General features: G+C 36.5%; 1 protein-coding gene across 9 annotated transcripts in view; it reads left to right on the forward strand.

Annotated features, from left to right (window-relative positions):
- The first annotated feature begins 262 nt into the window (after positions 1-262).
- The window catches only part of LOC131057370 (ubiquitin-like domain-containing protein CIP73), a 94939-nt gene continuing 76301 nt past the window's right edge, over positions 263-18900 (forward strand). For 7 of the 9 annotated variants that reach the window (XR_009108975.2, XM_057991520.2, XM_057991525.2 and 4 more), the window contains exon 1: positions 263-420. The gene's annotated coding sequence lies outside the window, so the exon portion shown is untranslated. Of the gene's footprint in view, positions 421-649; positions 751-18900 lie in introns of those variants that run through there. The other 2 variants (XM_057991521.2, XM_057991522.2) reach the window with 2 other exon arrangements.

The raw sequence follows: 18900 nt of genomic DNA on the forward strand, positions 1-18900 counted from the left end.
TCAATTTTAATACTTTTAATAATAAAAAGGGCAAAGTACCATTCTTATTGAGAACATCTATATTCTTCCTTATCCATACTTTAATATTTCACTTAATTTTGGACAAAAATTACTTCGAAATTTAAGAAACAAAGGCAAAAATCTAAAAATAAAAAATATATAGAAAATCAGTAAATGAAGGAAATCAACATTACCTATGACTTTAATTCAGGCTTTGCAAACAAATTAAATCAACAAAAGTAAAATCTAGAAGTTTTCCAGTGAACAATATAACAAAATATATAAAATCTAAAATCTCTTTTGAAAGTACTTGTTGTACACTCCTTCCAATTTCCTTGTCTGTTTTACTTCTCATATCAGTAACAGAAGACTTATTTTCAGCAGTTAGAAGGATTGAACAAAAGCGAAGACAAACTCAAGGTATGCCTCCTGCAACACATATTTTAGTTTTTTTACCAGGTGCATCTTTTTACAACAAACCAGGCTTTGCTTAAATATTTCGGATTTAGAGAAATTATGGCATTTTTTTTATGTAACTTTTAGTTTCAATTGCTTTTCTCATGTTTCAAGCATTTTCTTGGCAAATTTTTGCATTTGCTTGTTTATTTTCGTTGGATTTCAAAATCTGGGTCCGATATAAAAGTTTCAGATGTGGAGGAATTAAGGAAATGTCTACATAAAACCCTTTCGTTGGTACTTTTAACGAACTCAAAAGAACATTCGAACGCGAGTTAAACGTTCCAGATTTAGGTAAGTTTATTTTTTTGGTCATCTTGTCTCGTTTCCTAAATCGGGGAATGCAAAATTTCAGATTTAGTGAAACTGGCGCCAGAGTTACATTAGAACCTTCAATTTTGGTGGGAATTAACATGTTTTGAGACTCTATTAGGTAATTTTTGGTGGAAATTCCTTGTATATTGTAGAGGGGTTTCAAGGGTTATGAAAAATTTCAAGGTTTTGGCGGTCCGGGTTTGTTTAATTTAATTACTCTAGCCAGTATTTTTCATGGTGGATTTTTATAAGGGTGTGATTGGAAGGGTGGAAATGGGTTGTTGGTTCATCTTTATTTCCTTATAAGAAGTTGTTTGGGCATTCATAGAATGTATATTTGTTTCTTTGAAATGGATTTGTTCTTTTGTGGCCGTGAGCTTTTTTTGGCTTGGTTGAACCAGGGTGAGGTTATGTTTGGCTGCCTTCAGGTCTTTTTGAGATTTTAAAGTTTGTGTCATGCTTGAATGTGTTTTTGGAGTCGTTACTATAACCTCATCACGTCCACTGGAGTCATGGGTTGCTTTATGGCAGTGGGAAGGCTTGAACTCGACACTTGCAAGCATGGTCGTGCTTTAATGTTCTCCAAACTCGTTACAACTCAACCTCGCCATGTGTACAGTGGGATTGTGGGTTACCACAATGCAGCAGGGACACTTAAACATTAGCTTACTAAACATGGGTCATGCCTGAATGTTCACCTTGCTTGCAACCTCACTGCATGTCAACTGGGATTATGGATTGCCTAACTGCAGCATAGGGACTTGAACCTTGGTCAGGTGTAACTCTTTTGTTGCACCATGATCACTTTGCTAGACATAGATAAAGAGAATTGTTTTTTTGTTCTAATTAAATAATTGTTGGAGATTATTTACAAACTAAGAAAAAGCTTGGTAGGTGTTCTTAACTTGGATCAAGTATCACCCATTACCATTACACAACCCCTTGGGCAAATATAAATAAGGACACCTGCTTTTTGATTGTAACAGCTACGAGTGTTGGGGAATATTTACAAACAAAAAACAAGCTTGAAAGGTGTTTCAAGATCTCTGCTAACACAGATTTGTAAAACTATGAAATACATGATTTTTTAATGTACACTGTGCATTGTAGTTTCGATAACCAGTGCACTTGAACTGTAGTGTATAAGAGACTACAAAGGAAATGAAGCCAAAGTCCAATTCAAACAAGCCTTTTGCATATCAAAATATAGTGTGTGAGGGCTACCACCTGAGTATTGATGTTTACAATTCTGATTCATAGCTAGATACAAATTTCATGTGTTACCTAAGGAAGTAAAAGTTTGTTGTGAGTGTGGTCTGTAGGGCTGAGGATTGCTGGACAGTTCATATAGACTGATTGTAGAAGGAAAACTAGAGGAGGCCTTGAGTATACTCAAAGCCCTCAATACAACAACAGAGGCATCCTGAATTATAAAAGATAAATAATAATAAAGAGGACTTGCACAATTTGAAAAGCAATCCCCGTAGTGATCTAAATAATAGACAGTGAAACTCTTGCTCTAGTTTCAATGACAAGAAATAATGAAGTATGAGTCTCGCCTGCTTCCACCTTCCTTTTAGAGGAGTCGAGGGCCTTTAGATATAATATAGAAATATTCTATATGACCTTACTTGGTATCCACTTCATTACAAAGGTGGTTGTTGGCTGTTACAAGTTGATGTCTCACAGTTCTTCTTCCTTAAATATTCAGACTTGGACACAGATTTCTGCTCAACTGATATGGACGAGAGCCCTTATCACAATCATGAAATGCTGATATGTTTTATTGCTGAATGTTTCGAAGTGAAATTTACATATGAGAAGTCTGTACATACAGGCCAAACATTGCACTGTGATATTAAATGTTCCTTGCTGTCAACCTATTTTATTTATTTCTGGCATGAGGCTCGTGGATGCAAAACATCTTGTATAAGCTTGAGGCCTATCAAAAAAAAGGAAGCAAATAAGGAAAAGAAGGAAATTTTAGAATTAGATTTAGCTCAGTTTGTAAGTTGTTATGTGCTTTCCATATCAAATGGTGTGAAGTTCTTGGTGAATTCAACCTGGTATGATGATTCTGGAGCCACACAATACAACTTTCCAAAGGGACTTCTTTGAGAAGTTACATGAAGAAAGATCTGGCCCTATGTATCTGATAAATAGAAAAAGTTTGCAACCTGAAGGAAAAGGAATAATTTGACTTAAGTCACTAGGGCTTCCATATTTTGTTTGCTGTGTTATCCTATACCTTACTCACCTAAAACAAAATTTTGTCCTTGGAACTTAGTTGACAATAAGAGCACTCCATGGGGAGGTAATCAAAAGAAAATGTGTATCACAGTTGTTTTGGCTAGATTTGAGGAAGGAAAGTTGTTGAAACCCAAAGGTGAGACTTCAATTTCGAGAAGCTTTGCACCTCTTTGAAGGAGGAATTTCAACAAGTCTTTTGTGGCATGCAAGATTTGGGCATACCAACTATGACAACATTTCTACAATGCAAAAGAATGGTGTTTCAGGTTTACCAATTCTGCTCAAAGCAATTGAAAAATGTAAAGCACACATCTTGGCTAAACAACAAAGGTAGTCATTTAAAAAAATCAAAGTGGAGAGCTAAAAGAAAAGTGTAGTTGATCCACTTTAATTTGTGTGGTCCTCTACTGGTCTCCTTTGCTGGTGGTAATAAGTTCTTAATGTTGTTTGTTATAGACTACAACAGAATAACTTGGAACTATATTTTGAAGAAAAAATTAGAAGCATTGAAACTTTTCAACAACTTCACACAATGGTTGAAAATGATGCACTATCCCTAATTGGCACATTGAGGACTGATAATTGTGGTCAATTCACATCAAAGGTGTTTGAAGACTATTTGAAGGAAAATGGGATAAAAAGTCATCTCAAATACCTCACACTCCTTAACAAAATGGAGTAGTTGACAGGATGATCAAAGTTGTGATGAATATGCTTCAAGCAGTGTTGTATTTTGAAGGAATAAAACTGCATATCTGGGCAAAAGCAGCTTAAACAACAATCTATCTGTGCAATAGGTCACCTTCAGTGACTCTTCAAATGAAGACTCCATATGAAATTTGGTGTTGTCATCTTTTATCAATGTGCCATCTTCAGATTTTTGGATACATTGATTCCCAATGAGAAAAGAAATAAGTTGGACTACAAGAGTAAAAAATGAATATTCAGAATCCTCGAAGGCCTACAGACTGTTTGATGAGAAGTTTTTTATTGCTAGAGATGCTGTTTTTTGTGAAACCACAAAGGACACAACGAACATTAACAGTTGAGTGGACTTGAGATATTTGCGAAATTTGATGTTTCCAAGGAGAGTGATAACAGAAATTCTTAGTGTTAAAGGGGAGACATACAGTTTAAAAATTGTTGATCTGTTTTGCCTCCAATACTTAAAAAAAGAATTTCCTTTTGAGGAAGAAATTAAAACTTCATCAGAAGATGAAAACATGTTTCTGGAGCAATAGCTAGAAGATGAAGGAACATTAGATCAAGAAAATGAGGCATCAACTGCTCTGCAAGTAACATAGAAAAATATGCCAAAATGGGCCACAAAGACATTGAAAGATGTCAACCTTGATGAAGTTAGAAAAACATGCATTAGAAGTGCATACAAAGGCAAACAAGAAGAAGAAAAAGTCCCTAGAAGAAATTCAAGAAAAGTAGCAAAACTTACCTTGGGAGTGCTTTCAAAAGGAAAAATCAATGTTACTCTTGATTTAGAACCAACTTCTTTCAGACAAGCTGAAAAGCTTTATGCATGGAGGAAAGCAATGAAAATTGAATATGATGCATTGGTCAAGAACGATCATGGGTGTTGATTGATCTTCCATGCAATTGTAAATCCATTGGTTGCAAGTGGGTCAATTGAAACAATTATAAAGCAGATGTCACTTGTCAAATACAAAGCAATGCTTACTGCAAAGGGATATACTAAAAAGGAGTTAGACTATGAAAAACCTTTGCACTAACAACAACATGGACCATAATGTGGGTTTGTTGGCTTTGGCAACAGAAAATGGAAGGAAAGTTCATTTGATGGACATACAAATTGCTTTTTTGAATAGTGATATCAAAGAAATGGTATATGTGACTCAGCCAAAAGTTTTGCAATTTGAGGTCAAGAACACTAATTGTGTAAGTTGGTAAGTTTGAAGCAAGCCCCAAGATCTTGGTAAGAAAAACTCATTGAGAACCTCTTGAGCACAAACTTCAAGCGCTTTGAATTTGAAGATGCAACTCTTTTAATCAAGAAATTCGACAAAAAGTTGTATACCTAGTTGTATATGTGAAATAGAATAATGAAAGGTACACTGCAAAAGTAAATGTAGAATTGATGAGAGGTTTTGAAATGACAGTTTGGGATCATCTTCTTTATTATTTGGGTATTGAAGTGATTTGAAGTTTAAGTATATTTTCATAATATAACAAAAGTATATTGGTGAAATTTTGAGCAAATTTGGAATGACAAATTGTAAACCACTTAGCACTCCAATGGAACAAAATATGAAATTAACAATCAGATGATATGGTAGAGCTTGAAAATGCAACCAAGTGCAGACAACTCATTGGAAGTCTCATCTATGTAAACACAACTAGACTAGACATTTCTTTTGTTGTTGGCATTCTCTCTAGATTGATGCAATAACCAAGAGAAAGTCACTAAAGTAGCAACAAAAAGGGTTCTTCACTACTTGAAGGGTACTTTGAATTTCGGGCTAAAATACTCCCAAGGCAGTAGATTTTAAAACTACTTGAATGTTTAGTTTTAGATTAGGCAAACGATTTTGAAGACAAAAGTCTACTTTAGGTCTTGTGATAATTTAGGGTCAACAATCATTAGTTGGAAGTCAAAGAAGTAGTTGGTACCGATTGTTCTTCAGCAGAAGCATAATATATGGCAGCTTGAGAGGCAGTCAAGGAAATATTGTGGCTCACAAGGATTCTTGAGGATTTGCAATAAAAACAAGTTTCATCAACTTCACTCATGGTTTACTACACTTTTGCTATCAAAATGGTAAGAAATCTTGTATTTCATCATTGAATTAAACACATCAATGCTGACTTCCATTTGATTAGGCATTATGCAAAAGATGGTAGTATCAAATTGATATCTTGCGCAATTGTAGAGCAACTAGCTGATATCTTGACAAAAGTGCTTGGAAGAGAGAAGTTTGAAAAATTTAGAGGCATGCTTGGTCAGCACCTCCTTGGGGACTCGTGACATGGCTTAACCGCCTCCCGTGGGTCGGTTAAATCGGGCATTGATAGTTCGACCTTTTGGCACAACGGCAAACGATTCCAACATGAGTGGCTTGTGGGCATCAATCAAGCTCCTTTTGACTAGTGAAATGATGAAGAGTATGGCAAAATATGATTATTTACAAATGGATTTTTTATAGAGGTTTATGCCTCTTGGAAAACTCTTTAGAATTGAAATATTGTATAAAGTGGGCTACTCTTTAAAGACCTTTACTTTATCTAAATCCTTACGTATTCCATGCTTGTTGACGAAGAACCCCAAGTAAATTGATGTTTGATGAAAGGACATCTTCATTTTTGCTTCGAGATGATTTTGGTGAAGAAGATTTAGGTTTTTTTGCACTACTGACAAGTGGTCCTTGGATGACTACTTGTAGACAATGCATAATCAATTTATAGTCTAGAAGACAATAAAATTTGTAAGATTGGCTGGTGTGGCAAGTCTTTTGGTTCATCCAATAGGCATGACCAATCACTTGTATGGTCCAATACTTGCCAACTTCCAAAACTTGTTGCCATTCACCTTGCTATCTTAAGTGTTGATTAATTACATTTTACTTAAGTAGATGTTTAATAAATGATCTCCAAACATGTTGGAGTGGGCAAAATGGGATGCACATGTGAGTGTGGACATTATTTATTTATCTATTCTCTAGGATATCTTGTCTAAGAAGGCATTGAATAGGGAGTTTACATTGAAAAGGTCAAAATTGGGAGTTATAGAGCATCTTCTCAATTTGGTGGTTATGACACAATCATTTAATGCCTTAATAGAGTACCTAGGATTGGGATCATGGTCAATTTGACTGTTACAAAAGAATCTATGACATCTATGACGCATAAGAAGGGTGTAAGATGCATAAGAGATGTAAGAGGAGTTACCATTCTGAGATGCTTGACCATAATCTTAGGGGTGTTGGGTTTTTGTCATAGCTCATGTTTTTGGATATCACTTGATGGTTTCTTGTTTTTGACATTTTGTAATCTACTCTTTTACAGCCTTTCCTATATCTTTGGAAGCTCCAACTTTGTTGGAGAGTGCCAACCTTTTTGGAATGGATTCTTGATAGTGGCATTGCGTTCATGAGATCAAGTTGAATTTGTTGGTTCTCTTTGGGAGCAGTTTTTGATATTCCAGGTGCTTTACACATTTCTTGGAGAAGTATTCTATTTTTGGAAATTATCAATCTTTTCATCAAAGTTGGATTTCCAGTGAGCTTCTGAGTATGTTGGGGAAATCAGAATTCACTTTTGAGCTATTTTTATACTTTATGCTACTTTGGGTGGATGTGTGGAAAATAATTAAAATATTAAATAGTTAATATTTAAGTTGTCAAAGGGTGAGAAACATGACTTGTTAAAATTATTTATAAAGATAAATTTTAAGTGACTTGACTGCTCGAAAATGTAAATAGTAAAATAAAGTCACTTTTACTGAGCTGAAGGATAATTATTAAAAGGTGATTTTAAATAATTATTTTTGGAAAGTTCAATAAGTGTTTATTAAAGGGAAATTGGTAGAGAAGAAGCTCTTTTGGAATATTTCATTTTACTTTATCTTCTCTATGAGTTTGAATGTTGTTCATTGAAGGAATTGATTGTGAACTCCCCACAGCCCAGGATCACCTACAAAACAAAAATCACCTTCAACAAGAGAGAATGGCAAGAATAGCTTGCATGATTATTGATGTCATGCCCCTGATTTCATATTAATAAATTAAATGAATAAAACTTACATTTATTAAATTACAGACTTCTTAAGTTGTCCGTCCTTGCATGAACCCGTTTGAAAGGTAAATTGGATCAATTAAGTCATAAAACAATAAACAGATATTAGTGGCAGACCAAATCCGATGCCTGTCAGATCTGTCTGCCTTTGCACCAATCCAAAGGTTAATAGGTAGTAGCAATTAATAATAATAAGTAGTGATTAGTAACGAGCAAGTAATCTTCTACATAATTGCTGTCCAAAAAGAGTGTATCATGATCAGAAAATGATTATTTAAGAGGTGATCGCTAAAGGATTAGTTAATCCTTATCAGAGGATGCGATTAAGAATAAAGGAAGAGATATAATTTAGGGAAAGGTATGTCCATTCCCAATCAAAGGATGCAACCCTTCATTCCCATAAAATATTAATAAGGGATCAATACTCAGTCCAAGGGCAGTGAACAAGGAGAAAAAGGGGCAGTGTGATAAGAAATATGAACTGCAATCTCAGGTCGATCATGTGAGCATAATATTTACACTGCAATCATTAATTACAACAGCAGATTTGTATGCTGTATCTCACCCTATAAAACTTAATATTAATTTACAATGAATTCATATTTTCTATAAGAATATCAGGCCCACACGTGATCTACAACATAAGCAATTTCATTTATTCTTTAATTCATACATGACCAAAATGATACTAATAAGATATGTATAAACATATATATTTGGCTAATGAAAAGGATAGGTTGGTGTGTGTAGGGAAAGGCGAGTAAACCCATCACAAGTGATGGTGAGCCCAAGATGGGTAGAGACGTAGTCTTGGGCCTTGAGGGAGCCTCTTTGTAGTTGGTGTCAGCGCCCTTTGACAGTAAATCCCCATCCCTCATTAGGATTAGGGAAGAAGTTAAGATAAGATTCCATGCAATGAATGTTGGATGTATTATGTATGCTAATTCATGTATTAGTTTTAGAAATATGAATTGAAAAATATCAATATGAATTGAAACGTATGCCTTACAAGGTAGATAAGACCTGTGGTGGAATGGACATGTGCATCATACAAAGGCAATGGATAAGGCCTGTGGTGGAATGGGCATGTTCTACATCATAAAAAGGCAATGGATAAGGCCTGTGGTGGAATGGGCATATGTTACGTCATACAAAGGCACTACTTGTGGAGGATGGTTTTCTGGTGCCCTAACAAAGATACTTCCCAATCTCCGCTAAGATTGATCATTAGGATTGATTAGGGATTAGACCTGGTTATATTGATTATCCCTTGTATTATGTATGCTAATTGTTCCCTAGAGCTAACATTTATGTATAATAAATATAATAAGTATGATGAGGTGTGTTTAAATATGGAATAATAGGTTATCTCCAAATAGGGAACATTACAATGGATGCAAGATTAATTGATTGAATATGAAATTTACATAAAATGCCTTGCTTATAAAAACAAGATTGAGAGATATGATTAGACAAGATTGTGACGTGTCTTGTTCCTATGCAACGAGACAACTAAAGTGACTATTATTAAATGACCTAGGACAAGAAGTAAATGCCAAGATAACATCACATGACAACTATGACTACTTATTCACACCAACTTTCATCACTTCTGCCTTAGACACAACTCTAAGGTAAGATTAGTTTTGATGGTGTTAGGTTCCTCCCTAGACAATATTGTGTGATTCATTCAGAGTCACAATGTGTGCAAAAAGGATCTGGAGGTGGATTCATTCAGGATTCACACTTGTGTTGAATGTGCGTTTAGTATGAGATTGGGTTGAAGTGATGTATCTTTCCAAGGTTTGCCAGATTTATAGGTAACTGATTTTTAAAAGTTTTTTAGGCAAATATAAAGTGCTGTGTGTGCAAGTGGAAAGATAAAAAAAATTTAAAGTGCTGAGGGTGCAATAAAATAAAAAAATATATTTATATGTGCTTGAGTTGCCACAGTGTACCACATTTTACATTCTTTTGAAAAAAGAAAGGGCAATTCACTTTGAAAGACATTCAAGCCATCATAAATTCCTACGCAGAAAAAGCTGATGCAACATCCTGAAAGGGACATCACAGCCTTAATAAAGCTGCCGTACATCTTTTGAGGGTGCCGTACCATTCAAGGGAGGTGCCATATAGGTTTGGAGGGGTTTAAAGATGTTAGATTGCTGCTGTTAGAGTCACGAATGGACTCAATCCTCCAGGATCATTTGCAAAACCAAAAGATGCCTTTCACAACAGAGCAGCAAGAGCAAAACAATGCACTTGATGATGGGTACAATGGATTAGATTGATATTGGACATATTACATTACAATGTGTACATATGATGCCTTGCTCATATAGACAAGGTCGATAGATAGGATTAGATAAAATATACATGTGTCTTAATCCTATGACATGAGACAACTAACTTGATAATTATTAAATGACCTAGGACAAGAAGTAAATGCCAAAAGATAAGATCTTATGACAACTAACACCTTCTAGAAAGATTCCCTAGGATCTAAGTAAACTTAAGCATGTGAATAGGACCTACTAGTGAACTAGTTAGTTAAAGTACTTTATTATTCACAGCAACAACTGAAATATTTTAAAATCAGAGGTCAGCAATCTGAATTTGTTAATATTTATATTTTGTGGTGTTATCAAGGAATTTTGGAATGTAATTATCTGCAACAGCATTCTACATATTGGTTAAATAATTTCAGGAGCATATTTTTCATGATAATTTAGCAGAAATTTTTTGTTGAGTCTTGAATAGATTGGAAATTAATCATGAGTTGTTGCCAAAAGAAACTAGCATTTTATACTCAGTTTCAGTTGCATGCAAAGTATTTGACAAAATGTCTATGTGAAATCTATGAACAATGTTATGATTCTATGATGAAGTTATGCTTTAAAATTTTATTAGTAGCAACTTCCAGCGTTTGCACTCCAAAATACCTGATATTGTGCTTGATGCAATGTGTTTAAAGAAATGTCTGCAAGCCAAAAATCAGAAATATAATAATATTGCAAGTTTGAACAAAATTCCCTGGTAGGGTTATTACACTTTTCTATATATTGGAGGCATAGGATGGTGCTTTGTAAGGTTCTTTTGCAAGTACTCTTATGTTGTCTATTTACCGTTGGAGGGATAAGTGATTGTATTGATGATTATTCTTTTGAGATTAATATAGGTCCATGTCTCTTTGGTGGTGGAGTTTTTCCCTAAAAGAGTTTTTCCACGCAAATTTGGTTTTATGGTTTGCATTTGTTATGTTTGTTTTTGTTTCTTCACGGTTCATTAATTTCATTGGCTAATCTATTAATCAACAAAATTGCAGCATGCGAGCTTGATGCTACCTAGAAGTCAAATCAAGTGTAGTGAAGTACTTGGCATCTTGGAGTTGGTCCACTTGATATTTGATATCAAGGATTTGGATAAATAGATTTAGCTCCTAAATACACAATAAGCCTATTAGAGGCAAGAGGTTGGAGTTCTGTAATACCCACCAAAATGTTCTGTCAATATTCCATTGAAATACATATTTGTTGCAAATGATAACAAAGATTTGCCTCTACAACAAATGCAAATTTATTTTAAAAATACTTAGATGTTGCAATGCCCAAAATATTAAAATCCTCTAAACTTGAAGTGTAGATGCAACCTACATATGAAGCTTCCCTCAAGAATTCAAAGGAGTTTTGTCCTCCAAATTGTATGAAACCAATGGGGTTTTATCCACTAAACTCTAGAACCTAAGGGTTTTCATCCTCAAATCCAATAGTTAAACATAAGTGCTTGAACTAGGGTTAGGATTTGATGTAATGGCCCAAAGGTCTAAGTTGATGAAGATCCTTGCTTGTCATTGTTGTGACGTACTCACACATCGCCCCATTATAAATGGGGACCCCTACTTTTTGCTTTCTGGGGTTTGTTTTTCTAGGTTTTTTAGGGTTTGTCTCTTAGCCCTGTGCATTTTGAGTGTTGCTAGGGGGATCACTAGGATGGCAGGCTTTGCTTGAGCCAGGGTGAGTCCACAGGGCCCCAAAATTAGGGTTTCTTTGAGAGTCTTCCTTAGGGCTTGGTTTTGCTCTTGTTGCTAATTGTGTCTTGCTTGGTGAGTGAGTATCATCCTTGAAGGTCTAAGCTAGGTCAAGTTGGTGATTGATGAAGTCTGGAATGTTATCCTGATCTTCAAAGGCCCTGAAATTTGGCTGTCTGGAATGTCTTCCTGATCTTGAAATATGACTAAGTTTGGAAAACTGAAGAATCCTCTAAAAACTAGATTTTGCATTATAACTCCTGGAGGTCCGAAACCACTCTCAAACATCCTGACAGTATATATGGATTATAACTTAAAGTATAAGAAATGTCACTTATACTTAAATGTTATATTCCATAAAATAATCCTGACGGAGAGGCCAAAATGTCAAATTTCGTTCTTGACCCTTCCAAAGGTTCCGGAGCGAAATTCTCCATAAGACATTCTAGTTTGACCCAAACTTAGAACTAACTCATTCCCAGGCATTATTGAGGGCAAAACACTTGTTTGGATGGAGAAATGTGAGGAATGAAGTCAAGATTTGAGCCTAATTGTGAATTTCGCTCTTGACCCTTCCAAACGGTCCAGAGCGAAATTCTCCCTAGACACCTTTTTTCTCCTTGTTTGCACTTGAAACCTTGATTCCTTGGGCATGGTAAGGGCAAATTGACATATTCTTGCCTTAGGAAGTGATTTGAGGTGTTTGAAAGTGTGGATTTTGTCTAAAGCATGAATTTCGCTCCTGACCCTTCCAAAGGGTCCAGAGTGAAATTTACCTTTTCCTCTATTTTGCTCTTTCATATGGCCAAGTTTTGGACTTTTGAGGCATAATTGAGAAGGATTAATACATGTTTGCCTTAGAGAGGAGGTTTTAGACCTTGGGATAATGAAAATCAACCTGGGAGGAGAATTTTGCTCCCGACCCTTCCAAAGGGTCCAGAGCGAAATCCTCCATTTAGCCTTCTTTTGGCCTTAAGAGCCTAGTTTAACCTTGCCTGGTGTCGGTTGGGTGGTGGATTGTCTTGATTGCGAAAAGAGGAAGTTGATTTGATCAAATTTGAAAGGGAATGAGATGAAAGGAAGTGAGAAACTAGCCAAGGATAGGGATTTCGCTCCTGACCCTTCCAAAGGGTCCAGAGCGAAAATCCCTTTAAACTTCAAATTCTCATTTATCAAGGCCAAATTCCTAGTTTCTAAGGCATGTTAGGAGGTGTTTTTTGAATGTTCTAGCCTTAGGGAGTGAGTAAAGCTGAAAAGATGAAGAATTCTAGCCTAGAGGGTGAATTTCGCTCCTGACCCTTCCAAAGGGTCCAGAGCAAAATTCTTGAAAACACTCATTTTCCCTTCAGCCTAAGTCAGGATCAAGATGGAGATGCAAGGAGAGTAGTCTATGTTTGCCCCCCAGAGAATATTGAAGAAGGAAAAACGAACAATTTAGCCCAAATCATGATTTTCTCTCCTGACCCTTCCAAACGGTCCAGAGCGAAAATCCTCCTAGACATCATTCCCTTCCTTGTTTGACCAAATTTTAATATCCAAGGCATGATGAGAGGGAGAATGGACATGTTTTTTGCCTTTGAAAATGTTTGAAGCGTTGTAGAGTGAGGATTGTAGCCTAGAGGGTGAATTCTGCTCTTGACCCTTCCAAAGGGGTCCAGAGTGAAATTCCTTGCAAACCAATTTTTTAACCTTGCTTGGGCTTAAAACCTTGTTCCTTGGGTGAAGAGGGATGAAATTTTATCTTGCAATGAAGATTGGGATTGAAAGGATGAAGAATCAAGTCTAGAAAGGGAAATTCGCTCTTGACCCTTCCAAAGGGTCCAGGGCGAAATTTCACAAAAACACCTTTTTTCCCAATTTTATGCTAAGTCAGATGTGGGCTAGAGTATTGTCAAGTTGGGAGATGTTTTGAGGCATGACTTTGACTTATTGGTGATCATCAAGCTTGAAGGAATTGAGCCAAATCAAGAATTTCGCTCCTGACCCTTCCAGAGGGTCCGTAGCGAAATTCCTATAATCACCTATTTTCCCTTCAAAATAAGTTAAATCCTTGGCTTTCATGGCATACATAGAAGGGAGGTGGCTTGACCTTGCCTTTGAAGGAGAATTAAAGTTGAAAATATGGAGGAATAAGCTCAAATCATGAATTTCGCTCCTGACCCTTCCAAAGGGTCCAGAGCGAAATTCTTCAAAGCACCTATTTTCTCCTCGGATGAGGTCAAAACTTTGGTTCCTATGGCGTATATGGAAGTGGAGTGATGTATTTTTGCTTGGCAATGTAGATTGGAGTTCAAGAAATGAAATGTCAAGCCTAGAGTGTGAATTTCGCTCCTGACCCTTCCAAAGGGTCCAGAGTGAAATTCTCCAAACCTCTCTTTTTTCCTCAATTTTATGCCAAGTCTAGTGTGGATCAAGATTAAAGGTGTCCTTAGGCATGTCCTTGAATTGCCAAGAGTCATCAAATATGAAGAAATGAGCTCAAAACAAGATTTTTGCTCCTGACCCTTCCAAAGGGTCCAGAGCGAAAATCCTAAAACCCATCCTATCCTCCAAAAATTTGTGCCAAGCCAGGTCTAGACCAAGTTGGGGATGCCCCTAGGATTGCCCTTGAATGGTTTGTTGCCTTCAAAAATGCAAATTTTAAGCTAAAACTTGAATTTCGCTCCTGACCCTTCCAAAGGGTCCAGAGCGAAATTCTCTAAATCAACCATTTTCTCCTTGAGTGAAGCTAAACTTTGATACCTATGGCAGGTTTGAAGGTGGAGTGAGGTTTTCTTTGCCCTACAAGATGAATTGAAGTGAGGGAAATGAAGAATTGAGACGTAAAACTTGAATTTCGCTCCTAACCCTTCGAAAGGGTCTAGGGCAAAAATCACGAAATGTCCTTTTTTCTTTCAAGTTTGAGCTAAGCCAAGATAGTGGTCAAGGAGGATTGGACTTGGAGATTGCCACAATCATGCGTTTGAGTAGGTTTTGAGTCCAAGAGGTAAGGATTTTGAGCTAAAGAGTGAATTTCGCTCCTGACCCTTCCAAAGGGTCCAGAGCGAAATTCTAAATTTCACCTAATTTGCTCATGATAAAGGTCAAAGCATGAATCCCTAGGCCTTTGAGAGGCTAAAGCTATCATATGTTTGCCTTGGGAGGAATTTTGGAGTAAGCAAGTAATAGAATTATCCTGGAATGCAAAAATCGCTCCTGACCCTTCCAAAGGGTCTAGGGTGAAATTCTTATACGGCCTGTCCTTGGGGAGAATCTTGAGCAAGCTTCATTTTAATATCTTCTTGTTGATGATTTAAGGTGGAAAATGCTATGTTGAAATGAATTTGTTATGTGTCCTTAATCATCTTTTGGTTTGTTTTGCAGATGAAAGAAGACCAGGCTAGGGCAAGGACGACCTCCTCCAGTCCAGCATCATCAAGGACGACCTCTTCCAGTCCAGCATCATCAAGGACGACCAATTCGCCAGCTACCTCTAGAACCTTCACTTCGCCACACTAAGGAACCACAAGATGACAAAGAAAGGCGATGCCAACATTTCAAGGAAAGGTACACTATTCATCTAGCACATCAAAGACAAAGGAGGTCAGTGCAAGGGTCTGTTGAAGAAGCAGATAGTTTCAGAAGAATTAATTAAAGTTAGCTTCTCAGCATCATCAAATTGAACATCTACCAAGTTACAAGTGTCAAACAAGGTGGCATCCTAGTCATCATTCCTCCAGTTGGATTGGTCCACCTCAGCGTGTCCAGATTCAATGTACTTGACTCATCGAGGACGGCACAAACTTCGAGGCACCTACCCTTGCTTCCTATTGGTCCTCACTCTTGGAATGTAATTTTCTAATTGGCTAAGGAAGTTTGTTGTAACAAACCCTAATTAGGGTTTTTATCTTGTAATCCTAGCCATTGATTCTAAATCAATCAGAGTCGTCTGTTTGTAAAGGGCTCCTTATATAAAGCCTTGGCTCCTCATTTGTAAAGGTTAATAGTTAATAGCTAGTTAATAATAGTTAGTTCATAGAGGTTAGAATAGCTAATAGTGAATAGTCGGAGAGTAGGAAATAGTTAGAGTAGAATAGAAAGAGAAGGCAAAGATTTGTTGCCAAGATATTGTTGTAAAAGATTTATAAACTTCATTGAAGAAATGGTGAATTCTATGGGTCGATTCAACAATTTGCATGGTCTTTATACTTCTCAAATTTGATTTCATGTTATTAGATGAGTGGAAGAAACGTGTATGATCGATGGTGATATTCGCATATCCATACTACTAGCAGTTTGTTGATTGCAGACTTGCCTTGTGTAGTCAACTGGAATCATTCAACTTAAGCTTAACTTCAATTGTCGCTTCTTCATTGATATGCATCAGCCTGATGGTGTCCATGCCTGTAGCGATGATTTGAACATCATAAAGCTTTCCTCAGAAGATCGCACTAATCTTGTGGAGATGGTCTTGGGATGTCAAAGCAAGACTTAGTTAGAATTTCATCAAAGGCCATTCATTGCCCCTACATTCGTAGTGTTAGAATTAGATCCTCCCTCGCTCTTATCCTTTTTTTCTTTTTCAAAATCTAGGCCAGTGAAATCTTGCGTTCCAGTAATATTCAAAGCAAATCAGACGTTTAGGTCGTCAAATGTAAGTCCCCTTGTGATTCCAGCAAAATCACATCGTACCGCAAAGAGCTTATCCACGAGTAGAGATCCTACATAACAGAACCTTGAAGTTTCTCCGATTGATCCTTCTGCGATATCTTCAGCATTCGGGAGCTTTATTCAAGAGAGGATAAGGTACCTTTAGGTATTTTATTCTGTGTTTGCATGTGCATAAAAAACACATCAACAGTCATGTCCCCTTTAGATTAAAATTTAATTTTTGGCATTTTTAACCCATTTTATTCTTCCATGGGTTAATTGGACAAGCTTAGGGAGAATGATTAATTTAATATTTAGAAATGTCCAAAAAGACATTTAAATATTAAATTAGAAACACTTAGTGGGATGTTGGAATTTGTGTCATTTTGGGAAAGTTGTTGCAGAATGAATTTTAGAAACTTTCTGTCATTATGAGTGGAGGAGAATATTTGATAACTCAATGACAAGTTTTGGCAATAGTCGTAATCAAATTACTAGGAGTTCCAAAGGAGGAAATTTGAGTTTGAATTTGTGCCATTTTGGGAAAGTTGCTGCAGGATGAATTTTAGAAAGTTTCCAACATTAAAAGTGGAGGAGAATCTTTGATAATTGAATGACAACTTTTGGCAACTATCATAATTAAATTAACAGGAATTCCAAAGGAGGGTGTTTGAATTTAGGTGCCTAAATCTTGCATACATGATGGATACAAATATTGAGATTTTGGGAATTTTGAGGGTGGTTGATTATCATTTTCTTCTCTACATTTGCAGATTTGCAGGGAGCTTCTTCAGTGGGCAGAGCCCCGTTGAAGGAGAGAGCTTGTGGACAGAAACCCATGAGCATTGTATGAGCAAAGGACGGAAACCCTTGTTCATAGAGGGCATTCTCACTCTAAGATTGTATTTGGGCTGAAGGAAATTTGGTGGATTGTTGTTGCTTCTTATCTAGTTTCCAAGTTTACAGTGGGTTTTGTTTGGAGTGCTTTTGAAGCATAGTTTGTGATTTTTCTATTGTGAGTTTATGAACATATTACAGCAGTATGCTGCTGTTATTGAGTCTGTAATCAGTCCTGTTTCTTGTTATTTTCAGTTGATGAACAAAATATTACAGTTGGAGAAGTTTGGAGTAAATTGGTAGCATTGTTTGGCATATTTTGGTGTGTGAAGACATAGTTTGGTTTGCTGTTATAAATATAATTTCCAGATCTGAATTATATTTCTGATTTTTTGAGGATAAGGACATTACATTGCTTTATATAGAGGTTCAAGGCCTAGCATGGGCCCATACATGTTGAATAGACATTTGGAAGTTTCTCACCATTTTATTGCTTGCAAATTGAGACCATTTATGATGTCCTTGTTTGGCCATAGTGATATGTGTATTCCGAGCAAAGGCATGCCAATAGGCAGGGGTTCGGGGAATGCAAAATTGAAAGATGCAACAATAGGAGGGAGAGGAAGTAAGAGTTGGTATGCTACTTGGTTGTATTTTCATTTGGTACACTGGTGTTGTGCTCTTTGAAGGTTCGAAGTTGGGGGTTTGAGGAACGGGATGTGAGGATGCCTTGATCCGAGGGCATGCAAAGGTCTATGACCTAGATAGGCAAGCGAGGGAACAATACGGATTGAGTAGAAGTAAAACATAGAGTAGGCTTTCAAGAAAGAGCTTCAACAATGCATTCTTTTTATGTACTCTAGTCAAAACCATAAGCTTGGAGCTTACTAATCTATTTTTGTTGTTAATCATTCAAGTCATGTTGGCTAAGAAAGAACTTCAAATTAGAGCTATCAGATTTCCACAATCCATGTTAATATTCAATATTTGCTTCTGGATTCGATCGTGTATGCCAATTTTTAACATCAATCGAATCCAGAAGCAAATATTGAATAAGAACTTCAAAATTTCATGATTTGTTTTGACCACAAATCTTTTACAAACCAATATTATCTTGTTGTTAATATTAAAATGGCTATCGATGTAAGGGGTTCATTTCTGAAGTTATGTCAGGAGACAACCTTAATCTGTTAGGTGTGCAACATTTTTATGAAACAACGGGCTTTCTGAAACGCAATTAAATAATTCAACAAACTTAAACAAACTTCTATAATGTTAGTAGGAACCTTTTAACTTGTGACACATTGATTGGTAGTAGCATATAAAAGATAAGCTAAATTATAAAATTGCCATCCTTAATGTTTCCATTTAATTTTGACCATTTACTTCTACTCAATCCGTATTGTTCCCTCGCTTGCCTATCTAGGTCATAGACCTTTGCATGCCCTCGGATCAAGGCATCCTCACATCCTGTTCCTCAAACCCCCAACTTCGAACCTTCAAAGAGCACAACACCAGTGTACCAAATGAAAATACAACCAAGTAGCATACCAACTCTTAATTCCTCTCCCTCCTATTGTTGCATCTTTCAATTTTGCGTTCCCCAAACCCCTGCCTATTGG

Source organism: Cryptomeria japonica, chromosome 5 (assembly GCF_030272615.1).
Source record: "Cryptomeria japonica chromosome 5, Sugi_1.0, whole genome shotgun sequence".
NCBI classification, from domain to species: domain Eukaryota; kingdom Viridiplantae; phylum Streptophyta; class Pinopsida; order Cupressales; family Cupressaceae; genus Cryptomeria; species Cryptomeria japonica.